Genomic DNA, 17,156 nt, shown 5'->3' with positions numbered 1-17,156 from the left:
TTTTTGGATCGGAATGCTAGCGTACATCTAGTTTTATAAGCTATCTGTGAGTTCTCGCCTGCTAAGTCCCTCCAGTCGTGTCCAACTCTTTTGCAACCCCATGGACTGTAGCCCCCTAGGCTCCTCTGTCCAGGGGATTCTCCAGGCAAGACTTCTGGAGTGGGTTGCCATGCTCTCCTCCAGGGGATCTTCCTGATCCAGGGATCAAACCCTGGATCTCCTGCATCTTCTGCATTGGCAGGTGGGTTCTTTACCACTGGTGCCACCTGGGAGAAGGAAATGGCAACCCACTCCAGGGTTCTTGCCTGGAGAATTCCAGGAACAGGGGAGCCTGGTGGGCTGCCGTCTCTGGGGTTGCACAGAGTCGGACACGACTGAAGAGACTTAGCAGCAGCAGCCACCTGGGAAGCCCTTTATGAGATCTTATTTATGCGATAAACTCAGGTCTTGGTTTTCCGCACCAAGGGAACTGAATCGCCTCCAAGAGCTCCCTGCTTGTATAATTGGTTTGTGCTTGATGCCCTCATCAACTGAGCTCCTCAGGGGGAGCTTGGGGCTGGGCCACCACACAGGAAGAGGGGGCTGGGAAAGACATCCTCCTGGAGTGCCAGGCTTGCTCAGATCCACCCAGAAGCAGAGGGCAAGGTGGGATGAGGTGGACCAGGGAACTGCTAGGGGAATAGCTGGAGAAAGGGGTGGGGCTCTCGGACCGCAGCGCAGGGCCGACCTTTGGGGAGGCGGGGGGCGGGGGCCCTGGATGGTGGAGCAGTTCCAGGACCGTCTTGGCGAGTTTGCGGGGGTGTCCTTGAGCCTGTGTCTTTCGAGGGTGGCTGCGCATTTGGACCCTGCTGTAAGGGCGTTGGCTGGGAGCCTCCACGGGCGGCCTGACCGTGGCGTGGACACGCTGGGGCCGCTCCCAGAGGTTTGCGCCCCGGTCGCCCTTCGCTCCCAGCTCTTCTCCAGTTGTGAACTCAGCATGCTGGACAGAGCGCCCCCACGGTGAGTCTCTGCAGGGCCCTGGGCAGCCAGCCGGACATCTCACTTCGTGGAATTCCTCTAGATCCCTGGTTCTCAACCAGGGCCCAACTTGTCACAGGGGACGTTGAGCAGTGTCCGGAGACATCTTCAGTTGCCATGGCTGGGGTGGGCCTCTGCTGGGTTGGGGTGGGGGTTTCCTGAAGTCCAGTAGGTAGAGACCAAAGTGAAAGTGAAAGTCACTCAGTCGTGTCCGACTCTTTGCGACCCCATGGACTGACTATACAGTCCGTGGAATTCTCTAGGCCAGAATACTGGAGTGGGTAGCTGTTCCGTTCTCCAGCGGATCTTCCAGACCCAGGGATCGAACCGGGGTCTCCTGCATTGCAGGCGGATTCTTTACCAACTGAGCCACCAGGGAAGGTGCTAAGTGAACTACAATGTGGGACTGCCCCCACCCGCTCCTCGACAGAGGACGACGGGCTCTGAAGTCTCAGCCGCAGTGGAGGAAGCCGGAACAGAGGTCACAGGTCACTGCTTGTGTGCTGGACGCTGCTGGTTTCTGCCCAAAGCCCTGAAGTGTTGCCCTGAAGGGTCCACTGGGATCATGCTTGAACTGGGCAGTGGGTTGAAATTAAGGGTTACGTGGTGAATAAAACATTTCTTAAAAGTTGCCTGGAGCCTTCCCTGGTGGACCAGAGCTTAAGGCTTCCCCTCCCAACGCAGGGGCTTCAGGTTCGATCCCTGGTCAGGGAGCGAGGATCCCACAGGCCTTGCAGCTCAAAAACCAAAACATAAAACAGAAGCAATACTGTAACAAATTCAATAAAGACTATAAGAATGGTCACATTAAAAAAAAAAAAAAAAGCTTAAAAAAAAGATGCCTGGAAGGTCCTCGTAGAAAAAAAGGTAAGTGGTTTGCCAAACCACTTATTATGTTCTTCACCTTTAATCCTCAGAATTCAAGAGCCTCTCACTTTTAACCTCAGACACTTACTTTATTTAGCCCACAAACACTGGGGCTGAGCCATCGCTCTGCACACATCAGGAGACGAGTGGGGGCGGGTAGCTGTGTCCCCCAAACCTGGATCTACTGCCCTGAGGGAAACTCAGAGGCTTCAGCTCTGAAATAGCATCTCATTTCAGATTCTACAGAGTCCCCTCTCTTGGGCTCACAGGAGTCCCTCAGGAAGGGGAAGGGAAACTTTCTCCGAGAGAGTGAGCAGTCAGCCACGTTTCTTGGAAGGTGAGCAGGCCAATCCATTGAAATGGCCTTCCCCGGTGGCTCAGACGGTAAAGAATCTGCCTGCCATGCAAGAGACCTGTATTTGGTCCCTGGGTCGGAAAGATCCCCTGGAGGAGGGCACAGTACCCCAGTCCTGTGTTCCTGCCTGGAGAGTCCCATGGACAGAGGAGCCTGGCGGGCTGCAGTCCACAGGGTCACGGCTGGATGTGTTTCATTGCAAAGCTGGTCTGAAAGGAGATGAGGGGCAAATCCACGTCCTCCCGGCAGCCAGTGTGTCTGGAGACGAGGAGAATCTCAGCACCGGGCTCGCACACTCGTGCCCCCAGGCACCCGGGGTCCTGCAGGGAACCCCGCCCGGCATCTGGTGATGGATGATGGACTCTGGTTGCCTGAGCTGAGCATGTGTGCGTGCCAAGTGGCTTCAGCTGCGTCCGACTCTTTGCGACCCTAGGGACGGTCACCTCCAGGGCCCTCTTCTGTCTCCTGAGTTGGCAGGTGGGCTTTTTACCACTAGTGCCGCCTGGGCAAGCCCCGCGCTAGGGGGAAGTGCAGTCACAGAGAACCCCAGGAGGAAGGAAGGCAGTGGTCCACACGGGAAGGAATTTCTGTCTCCACCACATGCTGTTCAAAGGCAGGGAAGGCCCAGGGTGAGTGGCCTCCAGGGAAGAGAGACAGTCAAGGGACTGGTATGCTTTGTGCCAGCCCAGGGCGCCGGGGCCCTCAGGAGCCTACAGGCCGAGCTGGGTAGGGGCGAGGGGACACAGGTCTCGGGCTCCTCGGCCTCAGAGGCCCTGCCCTGCACTCTGGGGACGGTCCCCTCCCAAGGCTTCACCAGAAGGGGGAGTCCCAGGCTCACGGATCCCCAGAGAGGCAGCTTTTCCTCCTGGGGACTTGAGACTGGAGTGAGAAGGAAGCGGGCCAGGAGGAAGGTCCTCTCCTGGTTGGAAAGCCAGAGAGGCGGATGCGGGGAGCGGAAGGGACCGGGCCTCCCCCTGTGCTCGGAGCATCCGGAGCCGCTGAGCTGCAGGCTGATGGTGGCCTGTGGGGGTCTCCTGGCTGCTGCGTCCTGGGGGCTACCGGGGGGCTGGGCCATTTCTAGTGGCTTTGGTGAGTGTTGAGACTCTGCAGAAAAACTCCCGCAGGAAGAAAACTCCCTCCTCAGCCTGTGGACCATGGCCAAGAGAATCCCTCGCGTGGAAGGTCATCTCTGCGTGTCCACCCCCGACTTCCGGACGCAAACTGATTAACTCGCTTCCTCTGTCCCTGCAGGTTGCCCAGATGGCGCTGGTGATCAAGAACCCACCTGCCAAGCAGGAGAGGTGAGAGACAGGTCCGATCCTGGGTCGGGAAGATCCCCTGGAGAAGGAAGTGGCAGCCCACTCCAGGATTCTTGCCTGGAGAATCCCGTGGACAGAGGAGCCTGGTGGGCTACAGCCCATGGGGTCACAAGAGTCGGACACGACTGAGCGCACCCACACGCATCTTTCCCTGCTCAGCCTGAGCGGCTCATCAGCTCCCTCGTTGGGCAGGTGAGGCTGGAAGCTAGGCCAGGCAGAGGCACCTGGACGGGGGCTGATGCACCAGGCAGTTAGCAGAGTCGGGGCTCTTGGCATCTTTGCGTGGACGCAGAAGACAGAAAGGTCCAGGTTCCTGGAGAACAGAGAAGTGAGGAGCTGCTTCCCTCCTTCTCTGGGGGTTCGGCCCTGAGGCTGCTGACGCCCCCACGCCCTCCCTGAGAGTGAAGTCTGACTGGAGACGTGCATGTGGTCCAAGTATCACACCCATCAGGTCTCAGCGTGTCAGCTGCCAGGTCGGGTCATCCTGACTGCAGAGAATGATTCAGGCCCCTCAGGTCCACTGGGACCCTTGTGGTGGGAAGACCCACCCAGGAGAGGCTGGCTCCAGGGTTGCCGAAATCGAAGAAGCGGGTTCTGCCGATGACTGCTTAAAATTCATGTTGCCATGGCAGCGTGGCATTAGGCCACGGGTGATCCGGCTGCAGGGAGCTTTCATCTCGGGGAAGGCAGGGTTTCTTTTGCTCTTGAGCTGGCTCCAAGGGGACACTGCCTTGGGGTCAAGCTTTGCTTTGCTCCTGCGCCTGGGGATTGTCCCAGCAGTGGACAGCTGGGAACGGGGAGACAAAGAAGGAGGCTCTCAGAAGTCGGCTAAGCCCAGACACTGTGATTCTGGTCGGGGGGAGTTGGCTTGAAACCCTCCGGGCAAGAGATTTGAGTCTGAAGAGAGAGCAGTTGAACGGTCTGTAACGAGGGACGCGTCTGCACTGCTCTGCTTGAGAGGGAAGCACCAATGAGGAGGTTTGTGTGTATTTAGCAGCAGAGCCAAGGAAGAGCGTGGTTTATCTCCAGATGTGGCCTGGCTCAGCTAGTCCTAACAACCTGAGTAATTTAAGGGTTCGTTGAACAGCCGTCATGAGGACTTACTGTGTGGTTGGCGCGGGAAGATGCAAGAATGAGTCACATGGCTTAAACCCTTAAGGACTCGCTGGGTAGTCAGGTCACTAAAGACAGTGAAAGCATTAGCTGCTCAGTCGTGTCCGACTCTGCGACCCCGCGGACCGTAGCCCACCAGACTCCTCTGTCCGTGGGATTTCCCAGGCAGGATACTGGAGTGGATTGCCATTCTCTTCTCCAGGGATCTTCCTGACCCAGGGGTTGAACCTGGGTCTCCTGCATTGCTGGCAGATTCTTTACGGTCTAACCCCCCGGGGAAGGCCCAGGGCACTGAAATCTGCGTTAAAATGGTGTACGCTGCTGTCTACAGACCAGATAGCTAGTGAGAGCCTGCTGTATGGCACAGGGGACTCTCCTCAACACTGTGGTGACCTCAGTGGGAAGGAAATCCAAGAAAAGAGAGGATACGTGTACAGCCAATGCACTTTGCTGTACGGCGGAAACAAACACGACATTGTAAAGCAACTCTACTTCAATAAAGATTTTTTTAAATGAGGCAAAGCAGCATGTGAGACTTCAGAGAAGGGAGAATCACCCCATCGGTGCCCTCGGGGTTTTCACAGGTGAGTCTAGGTTGAGCCTCAGTTGATGGGAGGAAGAGGAGGAGAGCATTCCAGCTGGAAGGGCCACAAGGACAACCGGGCGGCCGCGGGATAGAGGGGGCAGCATCTGGGAGCGACCAAGGGGCCGGTTCACTAAAGGGCCAGGAGGAGGTGGTGCTGCAACATAGGCTGACCCCAGAGCTGTGCTCAGGAGGATGGGCTTAACTTAATGGGCAACAGGGGGTCATAGAGCCTGAGCACGTCTGATCAGAGTCACACTTTGGAAGAATATGTCTGGGGACAGAGTTTGGGATGATGGAGCCACAGGGAGCTTGTGAGACCTCCATAGGGCTCGAGGGGTAAGGGGACCTCATGAGGCTGACAGCAAGGGGGTTTGAAGGGACAGAACAGCCAGAGGTCAAACAGGCCTGGGCACGTCGAAAGGGGCCAGAAGACGTTGGGGGCGAAGGCGGCTGAGACGGGGAGCCTGGTGCATCAGAGAGCGCAGCTGCTCTCCAATGGGCCAGGAGACCAAGAGGAGGAGGCGGGTGGGGGAGATAATGCATGACGCTGAGTCTGAAGATTCCCGAGGGGCACTAGCAGAAGAGCTGGAAGGGCCAGGTAGCCCTCGTGGGCATCCTTAGACACAACAGGGGCGCTGAAGACCTGGTGTTTGAGAGCAGATTGGCAGGCAGGGCAGGGGGAGATGGGAGGGAGGTTCAGGAGCAGAGCCCGGGGTTGGGGGAGTGAGTGAGGAGGAGCTGGAGGAGCGTGGGGGGCCAGCTGGAGACCACGGGTGCAGGCTGGCGGTGCCGGGGCGGCTGTGAGCTGCTGTCTTCTCGGGCAAATGCCTCAGCCCCCCCACTTACTTCTGTGTCTGTGTGTCTGACCGTGGGGGAGAGGGTGCAGGCTGGCGGTGCCGGGGCGGCTGTGAGCTGATGTCTTCTCAGGCAAATGCCTCAGCCCCCCCACTTACTTCTGTGTCTGTGTGTCTGACCGTGGGGGAGAAAGACGGTGGGGTGATCTGAGAGAGTAGCTTGAAACACACATATAGCACGTGTAAAGTAGAAAGCTGGGGAAATCTGCTGTCTGACACAGGAGCCCGCAGCCGGGGCTCTGTGACGGCCTCGAGAGTGGGGAGGGGAGGGAGGTGGGGGAGGCTTGGAGGGGGAACACGTGTGTGCCTAGGCTGATTCATGGTGATGTGTGCAGAAACCATCACAGTATTGGAAAGTGATTATTCTCCAGCTAAGAATAAAATTAAACAAAACAAAAATGTGTCCTTTGGTCCTGGAGGCTGACTCTACATATCTGGCCTCCTAAGTCACATTTCTGGTGACTTTCAACCCTTTCTTCTTTTCCCTAAGACACAGTTGAAATTCCCTGGTATTATTACTCTGTACAGTCATAGAAAAAAGGCTCAGTCCTCAGACAGCATCTTCTTTCCCCTGTCTCCTCACCCACCTGACTCACACTGTGGGACCGGTTACTGCTGTCGCTCAGCCCTGCCTGACTCTGTGGCCCCATGGATGGCAGCACGCCGGGCTTCCCTGTCCTTCACTATCTCACAGAGTTTGCTCAAATTCATTTTTTTTAATCCCATAGATGCTGTGAATCATGTGACCAATCCAGGCTGTCTCAGCCCTGGCTTCTGGGGAAATCAGAGCCACGTCTTCTGTAAAAATGCAGTGTGTCTGAGCCGTACAGCGTGTGCTGTGTGAACAGAGAAAAAAGGGAAGGAGACGAGCTGGCGCGTCAACAGCAACAACACTGCTGTGTTTCCTAAAAGCAGACCCTGAGATGAAGACGCGCGTGCCGGTCATACCTGATGAGCGCTTCCGGGAGGGCCTGGTCAGGGATGGGGAGGCCGGGCGGGGAGGCGGAAGAAGCCACGCCAGAATGTGCTCTCGGGACACAGCCTCTGCCCGCAGGGGACTCTGGCGTGAATCTGGCGTGTATGTTGCGCCTCGGCACGTTTTCTATGACTTCATGTACAGTCTGCCCACCTGCCTCTCCCTTTCTGCACATTTGGGCGAAGCAGCTCCAGGACCTGAGAGGAGCCCTTCAGGGACGTCACAGGTGCTGGTGGTTAGGAGCACAACCACGCTGAGCCCGGAAGAGGAGCTGCAGAAACAGCCGCAGGGTCCGTGGGGCCTCGCTGCTGCTCCAGGGCCCACTGCCCAGCGGTCGTTTCTGAGAAGCAAGCTGACGTGTGATGATGACGCCTTTTGTACACTTCGGCAATGTTCATTTCTGCGTGTTAAAGATACATTATTTTAGAACTGGAATAAAAACTAAAGTAAAATGTTAAACCATCTCGTCACTATTCTCCTGTATCCATTAGCCTGTTTTCTTTCCCTCTTTGATAAACTCCCTTTAAAGAACATTTAAGATAAATTTAAGATAAGTTTTATTTATCTTTCTTATTAAAAGTGGTACAGGGACTTCCCTGGTGGCCCAGTGGTCATGGCTTTGTCTTCCAAAGCAGGAGTTGCAGCTTTGACTCCTGGTCAGGGTGTTAACATCCCACATGCCTCGAAGCCAAAAAACCAAAACATGAAACTGAAGCAAAAATGTAACAAATTCAATAAAAAGATTTTTAAATGGTCCACATTTTAAAAAGTCTCTAAAAATGTTTTCAAAAAAATGTTTTACAAAATAAAAGCACTACAAAAGCACTACCTGTTCATTGTAGAAAATGCAGAAAATACAGGTGAGTAAAAAGAAGGCAATAAAAGCCCCCAGTCTTACCATAAAGAATACCCACTGTGATCACCTTCAAATATATTCTTTCATGAGTGTATGTCAAATTCAAATAAGACAGTGCTGTAAATATCTGGTTTTTAAGATGTTTAGACAAACTGTTACATCTGAAAATAGTTTTAGATTTACAGAAACGTTGGAAAGTAGTGCAGGGAATTCCCGTATACCTTTCACCCAGTTTAATACTGGCTTTTTTCACTTAATTTGTCACGAACAATAAATATTGTTCTCAACAATCTTCATCTCAACATCATTTAAAATAATCAGATCATGTTCAATTGTAAGGACATAGCATATTTACTGAACTAATCCCACTTAGTTGGATATTTGGGATATTTCTAATTTTTCACTTTTACAGGTGTTTCTTACCACAAAAAAAAAAAAAATTCCTAGAAGTATTGCTTGAAAATGAGAGGAAAAATCTGAATGCTTTTGATACCTGTTGGTCACTTGACTTCCAGGAATATGCCTTCAGCAGAATATCTGAGCCCCCATTTCACCTACTGTGGTACAATTTAAAAGTATATTTTTAAAAAACACCACTCACTTACATGTTCATCTACTCCTCAGCCATCTTCACAGAAACATTTAGGATGAAGTTTAGAATTTAGAAAGGATTTAGAACAATGACCGAGCACCTGAGCCCTGCGGCCCTACCCACCATGCGGGGCAGGTCCCACGTCCTGACTCGGTCTTTCCCTGGCTGCCTGACGCTTTCCGGGGCTTCCAGGTGGCACAACTGGTAAAGAGCCCAGCTGCAGTGCAAGAGACGTGGAGACACAGGTTCGACCGGGAAGACCCCCTGGAGAGGGCCTGGCAACCCGCTCCAGTGTTCCGGCCTGGAGAATCCCATGGACTGAGGAGCCTGGCGGGCCACGGTCCATGGGGTCGCGCAGAGCAGGCACGACTGAGCGACTCAGCATGCACGCCTGATGCTTTTAACCTGGTGTGTTTTGCTTGGCTTTGTCTTCCCTTCGGGTCATCAGTACCTCCAGGTCCTGACGGCCCACAGTACCAAGTGCCACACTGAGAAATCAATGGGTGCTCAGTGATCCCGCTGTGGTTCACAGACTGGTTTAAAGTTCCCTCATCTGGGGGAAGCGTCTGTATAGGGCAGGGAGCTCAGCCTGGTGCTCTGGGACAACCTGGAGGGCGGATGGGGAGGGAGGGGGTTTAAGCAGGAGGGGACGTGTGTACCGATGGCTGACTCGTGTGGATGTGTGGCAGAAACCAACACAGTATTTTAAAGTAATTATCCTTCAATTAAAAATAAATAAATTGCGAAGAGCTTCCCTCATTTTGGGTGGGACAACTCAGAACTTCCCCAGGGGGATCAGCCCCAGGGGCCCAGCAGCTTCGTCAGCAACACACAGCTCATAGGTTTTCTCGGTTCTTATCCCACTTACCCCACGGCCTCACGGAACTTTCTGGAATCACCCCCAAATAAGTGACCTCCAATGTCTCTGGCTTTCTCTGGTGAAGGAGGGGCGGTGTTGATGATATATGGTGACCGAGGGCACTCAGATCTGAAACAGGGTCTCAGAGAACAGTATTTACCCTAATACATCAAATGCATTCTGGTCTTTTTTCTTTTCTCTGTAATTCTGCCGGACCTGATCCGCTACATTGACTTGATGACCCACTCCTGGGTCTCAGCCTGCAGATGGAAAAACCGCTGTCCTAGAGGGTGGGCATTCTCAGAAGAGCTGGTCTTGATCAGAAAGGCAGTTTGATAGCTGACCTCTTCCTTGAGAGGCACAGTGAGCTGCTGAGGTCAGCCTGGGTGGCTTTTCACAGCCCGGGGACGCCTCCATTTCATCCAATTTCAAACCAACACTTCTTGTCAAGGGGCTACTGCACTGGCCTCTGCTGACCACTCTGGCACGACGCCAGATGGGAACAATGCACCCCCTTCTCTCTGCAGCCCCTCGGGTCAGCTCCGAGAGGACCAAGGCTCCGAGTCAGGGTGGGGAGAGCAATTAGGGAGGAGGAGGAAGAGACGTGAATTTTCAAAGGTCAGTTGCAGTATGATCAGCCAACGCTTGGAGGTTTATTCCAAAGGCCTTTCCTGATTAGAAAAACAACAATAAAAGAAAAAAAAAGCCCCCAACCCACAAGTGGGGTAGGAAGTCGAAGAACACTTTAATTCATAAGGAAAAGGACTTGAATAATTGATGCTGCCTCCATGCCAAAGATAATTTCAGCTCGTGCTCTATCTCACAAAGACATTTAGCATTGATTGAGATCAAAGCCTCCAGAACCCCTGCTGCTGGGCTGAAAGGCAGAACTCGCAGTGGCCTTTCTCGGCTCTGATAATGTCGTCTTTATGTAGTTAATAAACTGCACACTTCAGTCAAACTATATCATTACAGAAGACTTAGGGAGCTAATAATTTAAAAGCAAAGAATTGCCTCTGTTCTTCACTTTGAACTAAACAACATTCTGTTGAATGAGGAGCACATCAAAGTCTTGTCAGTATTACCAGTGTGGATTGAGAGAAGGCCGCACAGAGTGGGTGCTTCAGCCGTCAGGGAGAGGGAGAGGGAAAGGGAGAGGGAGAGAGAGGCATTGGCTGGTCCACCCAAAGGCAGTGCTGGGTGCGTTATTATTCTTTTTCCGACTGTGCACGCGTCAGGTGGTCTGCTCATCTGGTGGGCATCCTTGTTGCACAACGTACTTGAACGAGATCACAACGTCCGCTTTTCACCTTGGCCTCGTTCTGAACTTCATCTCAGTTACCTTCAGCCTGCCCACCCCTCTGGCCACTCCTGGACTCCCAGGTTAGATCCCTGGGTCGGAAAGATCTGCTGGAGGAGGTAATGGCAACTCACGCCAGTAACCTTGCCTGGAGAACCCCATGGACCTAGGAGCCTGGTGGGATGCGGTCCATGGGGTTGCAAAGAGTCTTACACACATACACACACACACACACACACATCACATCTTTCATTTACTCTCTCATTCGATTCTTCTGGCCATTCTGTGAGGTAGTGCCAGTGTTTTATGAATCGAGATGCTGAGGCTTCGAGAAGTGATGACGCTTGTCTTGGAACCCACAGCTGGGAGTGGCATGCCCATGGGGAGTGTGTGGCAACGTCAAATACAGGTATAAACATTTGGAGGGTCAAACAGTCGCCTACTTACAATGATTTAACTTAAGATTCCTCCACTGCAAGCTGGTGCGGAAGTGACGCTCATTCAGTAGAAACTGTGCTTCGAGTCTGGAATTTGGATTTCTTCCTGGCCCATGACGCATGGTCCGGTCTCCCCTTCTGCTGGGCACCGGCAGCCCCTGTGTTGCCTGGGCAGCCAGAGGGTCACGAGGGTAAAGAGCCGACGCACCAACGGCGACCCGGGACCTAGACAGTCACCCTGGCCTCTCCTTTCAGTCCAGGGTTAGTTCAATAACTCACATGAGATATCCAACGCTTCACTCTAACATAGGCTTGTCGTTAGGTGATCGTGCCCAACTGCCGGCTAACGGAGGTGTTCTGAGCACGTTTGAGGTGGGCTGGGCTAAGCCGTGATGCTTCCTGTTGTTTAGTCGCTGAGCTCTGTCCAAGTCTTTGTGGCCCCTTGGACTGTGGCCTGCTAGGCTTCTCTGTCCACAGGGTTCCCCAGACGAGCATACCGGAGTGGGCTCCCATTTCCTTTTCCTGGGGCTCTTCCCGACCCAGGTATCAAACCCATGTCTCCTGCATTGGCGGGTGGATTCTTTGCCACTGAGCCACCCGAGAAGCCGTGATGTTTGGTAGAAGAGGTGTGTTAAACGCGTTTTTGACTTAAGAGGTTTCAGCTTACTCAGACTTTGTTGGTCTGTAAACCAATAAATCAAGGAAGACATGCCGTGTGTTTCTCAACACTGGGGGCTGTCAGATAAGTGACTGCACCCCAAACAACGGCACAGCTCATAGAAATGCCATCAGGGTGCAGGGATGGGTCCCTATGTGCCATTAAGTGGAAAAATGAGGTCACGAATTTGCATCCCGCAGGCGTGCGTGCGTGCGTGCGTGCAAGCTCATGTGTGTGGACAGTATCTCTTAAACATCAAGGGCTGTTCTGCACCTGCATTTCCTTTGCTGAGCCTCCCCCGAGCCCACTATCTCCGAATTAAAGTTCGGCTCTTCGGTGCTCGTTGCCTCGGGGAGGGGATTTGGAAGAGAAGGAGCGATGTCAGGGTTTGGGCTTGAAAATAACAAAGTCTTCAGAGTGGAAATAAGGAGGCAGGATGGATAAACTCCACATCCCCTCTCCCTGCTCCACCCCAGGAAAAAAAGGTCCTCTGTGGTTAAGGAGGGGGTGGGATGGAGGGGGAGGGGAAAGGGAGAGAGGCTGAGGGGCTGGGGGTTCCCGAGATCAAATGCTGAGCTTGGCCCATCACTTGGGCCGAACCTGCTGGGAGCTGTGTGGAGGCTCCTTCAAAGGTTCTGAGAACCACGAGCACCTGAGGCTATTGCTCAGAGCCCTCTGACCCCAGCGGGGTACCACGTGGAGAGGACCCGAGACGGGCCCCAGCCCGCCCTGTGGCCCACCCGACCTTTCCCCAGCACTGGGGGCCTCGCAGGGCCTGCTGAGGGGCAGCGCACGTGTCGAAGGCTGCCAAGACCTACAGACCAGATGCCCGACCCCCAGTTCCTCCCCTTCTGTTCTCCACCCGTGGTGAGAATTTGGCTGCTAATCCAGGGGAAAGGAGGGGACTGAACGGATGGCAGTGAATTCCTGCCTGCGGGGGGTCGGGTTCACGAGGAGCTGAACTACAGGAAATCAACATCTCTTTCTTGCCCACCTGAAGCTGTGGACCCAGGGCTTATGGACAGGAGAGCAGTATGATCAGTGGTTATTGCTGAGCGATTTCTGTTTTCTTCTGGATGCTTTCCTGGTTTTTCACGTGTTTGGCGATAGAACACTCATTAATATTGAAATTAGAAAAAAAAAACAAACGTGCTTAAGGTCCTCCTCCAAAAGCAAGAACGAGAGTTCACCTTCGCCGAGGAGGCTCGGGGCACCGGCCTACGTGCCATCCCCTTCCTTGCTCACACCCTCCATGGCCACGGCCTCAGAGCAGAACCCGGAGGCTCAGGAGGTGGTGCAGCTTGCCTACAGCCGCAGAAGGGCACTCGCCGCACAGATGTGACTCCAAGTCCTGGACTCTTTCCGCCTCACCCCATTGTCTACCAGACAAAGTGTTTTTTTTCCTTGTGAAATGCGAAGTTAGCCAGAGCATCTGGGTTGGGGCTACAGATTCCAAGAGAACACAGGTGCTGAGCCGCGCTGGCCTCGCCAGTAAACAGACGAGTCTGTACAAAGGGCGGGCCAGCGTGGGGCCTGGGACACAGCTGTCTGTACAGTGTGAAAGGAAGGCTTGCCACGATGAATTATACTGATGCAACAATGGGAGAACCGTTTTTGAAAGAATTGAGCTGTTTTTAAGAGACAAAGGCACATGAATCCCACCAACATTGATCCACTTGGTGTAATTTTTGAACCTTTTTCTAGGGTACGTCCTCACTGAAATCTGACATAAATAGAGATGCTCACACAGCGAACCAGGGTGCAGCCTGATGGATTTTCACAGGCGTTTCAAGGCCCCCAGGAGCCCGCCGGGTACCCTCTTTCAGATTCCTTCTCCTCGACAAAGATAATAACGCCCCTGACTTCTAACACCTGAGCTTAGTTTTGCCTGATTTAAATTTTCTGTGAATGGAACCTTTTGAACATTATATAAATGGATCATAAAGGATGTTTATGAGATTTGCCTGTGATGTTGATTCATCTTTTTTCAAGCTCACTGACATACAACACCCACTGTGTGTGCTCAGTCACCTCAGCCGTGTCCGACTCGGCGACCCCAGAGACTGTAGCCCGCCAGGCCCTTCTCCCCACGGGAATCTCCAGGCAAGAACACTGGAGTGGGCTGCTACTTTATCCGCCGAATGACTATATTTATCAAATGCGAGTCTACACAGAAGGTCTTAGCCATTCTCCTGCTGATGGGCGTTTGATTGTTTCTACTTTTTTTTTCATGTTGTTTGGTGAATGTGTTTCTCTGGGGCAGATCCCCAGGAGTGGAATTGCTGGGTCACGGAGACTACGCTGCGTGCTCTGCTTTGGTAGATTCCACCAGACAGCATTCCCAAGCGGCTGGACCAGGTTGCGTCCGAGCTCCGAGTGTCTCAGAGACTCCCGTCCCCAGCCTCTTTGCCAGCAGCTGGTGCTTTCTGCTTCGATGGGCGTGCAGGGGTGTGTTGTTGCCTCACTGAAGCTGAGTACCTGAACGCCTCCTTGTGTGTTTATTGGCCATTTGGATATCCTTTTGTGGTAAAGTCCTGTTCAAGTCTTTTGTAGAGATTTTAAAGAATAATTACTATAATTCTTTGTGGCATAATTCTGATTCTATTGGAGTGATTGTACACGTGGTCTCTGTGGTATGATTTTTTTTAACTGCACGCTTTAAAAAATATTTATTTATCTGACTGCTCCTGGGTTTAGTTTTGACACACAAGATCTCCATTCTTCGTTGCAGCCCGTGCGCGCTATAGTTGCAGCGTGCAGACTCTTAGCTGTGGCATGTGGGATCTAGTTCCCTGACCAGGGATGGAACCCAGGCCCCCGGATTGGAGTGTGGAGTGTTAGCCCCTGGAAAGTCCCTATGGTATGATTTTTTATGTTTCCTTACTGAAAACACATGTTCCCACTAGTCTTTTCACTGATGCCTGAGATGTCTACATCACACTTTCTTTTGAGGGAAGACCTGAACATGTAGGTGGAGAGGAGGGTCTGACAGGTGCGTTGAAGTTGTGGGGAACGGGGGCATGTCCAGATTGCCGTGGTTAGCTCGGTCTATGATAAAGGACCCAGGGAAGCTAGAGAGATGGCAGACATCTTAGCAGCCACACGGCCACGGCCCACAAGGAACAAGAACCTCTCATCATAATGAAAGTTATGGTATTTCAACAGCCAGGCTTTTTCAGTAGGGTGGGTCAAGAGCTAGGTGGTCTCCATAGCAACGCAGGTCATCCCACTGAGAAGCTTGGTCCTGCAGCTGCCCTCGGAGCGGAAGGCGTCTGTTACTGCCTGGCCGTTTGTCCCTGCTGCTGCTGACAAAGCAGCGTCAGATTTCCTTCTTCCTGCGTCCCTGATGACGCCCCGTTAAGGCTTCTAAGTCTCAAGTCATCCACTGCATCTCCAGTCTTCTCTCTGTTGTCTTTCAATGGTTGCCCCCTATTTATCATACTTCTCTCTCTCTCTTTCTCTACAAGCCTCATTTTCCAATGAGAGACTCTAATCAGATGGCCACTGTGGGGCACTCCTGATGAGCAGAGCTCTTCCACTAAACCAGAGAAACTGAGAACGTAGTGGGAACCACTGGGCGAGCCCTACTCTTCACTGTGGTCTTTGGCTCTAAAGACCAAGCCAACTTTCACCTACTTGGTGTACAGCATCTTTCTGAGGTTCCACTGTGGGAGCCTGAGAGATCAAGAGAGAGAAAGATTTCTGATCATGTTGTTATGGACCTGGTTTCAGCTCTGTTGTTGTTATTTAGTTGCTAAGTCATGTCTGACTCTCTGCGATGCCACGGACCGCAGCACGCCAGGCCTCCCTGTCCATCACCAACTCCTGGAGTTCACTCAAACTCATGTGCATCGAGTCGGTGATGCCATCCAGCCATCTCATCCTCTGTCGTCCCCTTCTCCTCCTGCCCCCAATTCCTCCCAGCATCAGGGTCTTTTCCAATGAGTCAACTCTTTGCATGAGGTGGCCAAAGTACTGGAGTTTCAGCTTTAGCATCAGTCCTTCCAATGAACACCCGGGACTGATCTCCTTCAGAATGGACTGGTTGGATCTCCTTGCAGTCCAAGGGACTCTCAAGACTCTTCTCCAACACCACAGTTCAAAAGCATCAATTCTTCGGGGCTCAGCTTTCTTCACAGTCCAACTCTCACATCCATACATGACCACTGGAAAAACCATGCCTTGACTAGACGGACTTTGTTGGCAAAGTAATGTCTCTGCTTCTCAATATGCTATCTAGGTTGGTCATAACTTTCCTTCCAAGGAGTAAGCATCTTTTAATTTCATGGCTGCAATCACCATGTGCAGTGATTTTGGAGCCCCCCAAAATAAAGTCAGCCACTGTTTCCACTGTTTCCCCATCTATTTGCCATGAAGTGATGGGACCAGATGCCATGATCTTTGTTTTCGGAATGTTGAGCTTGAAGCCAACTTTTTCACTCTCCTCTTTCACTTTCATCAAGAGGTTCTTGAGTTCCTCTTCACTTTCTGCCATAAGAGTGGTGTCATCTGCATATCTGAGGTTACTGATATTTCTCCCAGCAATCTTGATTCCAGCTTGTGCTTCTTCCAGCCCAGCGTTTCTCATGATGTACTCTGCATAGAAGTTAAATAAGCAGGGTGACAATATACAGCCTTGACGAACTCCTTTTCTTTTTTGGACCCAGTCTGTTGTTCCATGTCCAGTTCTAACTGTTGCTTCCTGACCTGCATACGGATTTCTCAAGAGGCAGGTCAGGTGGTCTGGTATTCCCATCTCTTTCAGAATTTTCCACTGGTCTAGGCAGAGGCAAATCCATCTTCGGAATTTTGTTTACATGCACCAGTAAACTCCCTTCTGGCCTCAAGCTGGGTTGAGTTGAGTTTCTGGCCCTTGTAACACAAAGTGTTCAATGAATGTAGTGAGCTTCCTACATAAATACTAGCATGAAGAAACTGGATCAGAAGTTTGAAAGATGCTCTTAGAAAAAAGACTCACAGTTCCAAGGACATCAAATCATAGAAGAAAACTCTGTCTTGTCATCCTCCTCCGGAACACATGAAACAGAAGCAAGTTTGAGCCTTAAAGAATCGAACCTACAGCAACTGGAACTCGGGCGGACTGGCTCTGCTGCGTTTCTGAATCCGCTTCTGACCATTATTATTGTGCTGCTGAGCCCTGGGAAAGAGAGAAACCACCTGTCAGCCCTGAAACTTCCCTAGTGGCCCAGCGGTTAAGATGCAGCACTTCTGACGCAGGGGGTGCTGGTTCAATCCCTGGTTGGGGAACTAAGATCCCACACGCCTCGCGGCACAGCCAAAAAGTAAGAACTTAATAACTCTTTAAGTTTGATAGCATCTCCTTCCATCCACTCCTCTATTCATCCA

At 52.3% G+C, this 17,156-nt stretch overlaps 1 long non-coding RNA gene across 1 annotated transcript; it reads left to right on the top strand.

Moving 5' to 3' along the window:
* The first annotated feature begins 3,175 nt into the window (after positions 1–3,175).
* Positions 3,176–7,546, top strand: LOC138983958 (uncharacterized). Its single transcript, XR_011461317.1, has 3 exons — positions 3,176–3,328; positions 3,491–3,540; positions 6,840–7,546. It is a non-coding gene; the product is annotated as an uncharacterized lncRNA (long non-coding RNA).
* The last annotated feature ends 9,610 nt before the right edge of the window (positions 7,547–17,156 follow it).

The sequence above is a fragment of the Bos mutus genome, chromosome 19 (assembly GCF_027580195.1).
Source record: "Bos mutus isolate GX-2022 chromosome 19, NWIPB_WYAK_1.1, whole genome shotgun sequence".
NCBI lineage: Eukaryota > Metazoa > Chordata > Mammalia > Artiodactyla > Bovidae > Bos > Bos mutus.
This window is presented reverse-complemented; position numbering and strand designations above follow the sequence as displayed.